Below are 2,046 nucleotides of genomic sequence, written 5' to 3' on the forward strand. Positions count from 1 at the left end.
TTCAACACGCCATGAAGAAGACAAAATGGCGTATTTCGCATAGTTTCCTGCTGCGCTTTATTATAGGCGAACGTGAAGTACGGTAGAATGTCGTCCATTTTTATGATCTACGTCACTGTACATACTCAGCATATCGGCACTGTCTTGTTGAGGCGTTCTGTTAAGCCGTTGGTTTGTGGTGGTAGGAGGTAATTCTTCGATGAGGTGTTTCCGCTGAGCTCAAGCCTGCCTTCCGGAGCGTGGCGTTAAAGCGGTACCTCTATCCATGATTATGACTGTAGGAGCACCATGCCTCAAAACAATGTTTTCAATGAAGAATTATGCGGTTTCTACTGCGGTGCCGCTTGATAAATCCTTTGTTCCTGCGTAGCGCGTAACATAATCGGTGGCGACTATTACCCATTTGTTTCCAGCATGCGAAGTCGGAAAGGGTCCTAGAAGGCTCATTCCGATTTGGGCAAACGACACGGTGGGCACTTGAACTGGTAGTAACAATCCAGCTGGTTTTAAAGGTGGCGATTTCCGTCGTTGACAGGTGAGGCACGCGCGCACGTAATGCTTTACAATGGCTGGAAGCCTCGGCCAGTAGTATTTTTGTTGGATTCTGGCCAATGTGCGCGGTGTATCCGAGATGGCCGGACGTCGGCTCATCGTGGCAAGCTCTCAGCACCTCCTTAACGAATGGACGTCGGGACGACCAGTAGGTGCTGCTTCCGCTGGAAGAAAAGAAGCGTAAGCTGCCGTCTATCTTTTTAGCCAGCTACAGTGATGCCCAAGGACTTTTTGACGGCTGGATGACGTCCATCGTCGAGCATTTTCTGCACGTGTTCTTGGTTTACTTCGCGCTCTTTCGGTGCTAAGCGGTGTAAATTTTTGTCGAATTGGTCATGCTGTCCTTCCGTTACAGGCGCGGCCACTGTTAAGAGGTAACACGGCGCGCGTGGCCGCTCTCCTCGAACCACTAAGCGCGCGCGCGCGCGAAGTAATGCGGGCCAAGCGCAATCAGTGTCAGGTGGAGTTAGCTGCGCGCCGCCTGTTACGGTTCCTCCCACATCGCCGTGAGCCGGCGGAACTTAGATTGTGCGCGCGTTTCCAGAGCGCGTGCGGCAAAGTGCAAGGAACCGTAGCAGACGACGCCTAGCTAACTCCGCTTCTGGCACTGGTTGCGCTTGCCCGCAATACTTCGCGTGGCGCCCGTCGTGGCGCTCCGCAGATCGCTGCCACCCTCTCCGTGTTACCTCTACACTTGCTGCGCCTGTACACATTTGACTTCAGAAGCTGTTGTGAAGTGTTGCTCGAACTCGCCGACGACTACTACTAGGAACATCATTGTACCGTAACGGGCACTTCGTTTCTATAATCTAACGCCCTCTTCTGTACGTGAGTACCGACGTTACATCAGACCATGGGAGGACACGACCTAGTAGTGGTCGGCCTGGCAAGCCCACGATGTGCGCACAACTGCTCAATTTACCCAAGGACGTGATTGATCTCACAATGCTTGCCTCAAGGAAAAAATAGAGCACAGGCTGGTAGTCATTGATTGCTTCTCATAAAAGAGGTCCCCGCAATGCGTGATATCTGCCTGATTTTTCGTTCACTCGCTGGCTCTTGCATTTCACGTTACTTGCTAAAAACGCTTGGCTATTGCCATGTAGGACACCATGTAAACTGTAGCTCTTTCACTGTGCTTTAATAACTATTAAACACTATCACAGGGTTTAAACAAGTTTGTTGCGGTTTATTTCTTGTCCGTTTGTTATGGTCCCGTTATGAGACGACATTAGGTAGACGTTCTTGACCTGCGTCCCGTTTCCATAACTTCTGTGCGACTAAAATATTAAAGGGGCCCTGCAACACTTTTTGAGCAGGGTCAAAAAGCGCTGGCGATCGGTAGTCGAGGCTCCCGAGAACACGCGAGCCAAATATTATAGCGAAGCGAGCGGCCTGGAATTTACAATAAATTCTCAAAGTCAGCTGAAAATCGCTCCCTCTTCTCTCGACAAATGATTTATTAGTCCGCAATATATGACGCGATTGTCGGCA

This window comes from Rhipicephalus sanguineus, chromosome 8 (genome assembly GCF_013339695.2).
Source record: "Rhipicephalus sanguineus isolate Rsan-2018 chromosome 8, BIME_Rsan_1.4, whole genome shotgun sequence".
Classification (NCBI taxonomy): domain Eukaryota; kingdom Metazoa; phylum Arthropoda; class Arachnida; order Ixodida; family Ixodidae; genus Rhipicephalus; species Rhipicephalus sanguineus.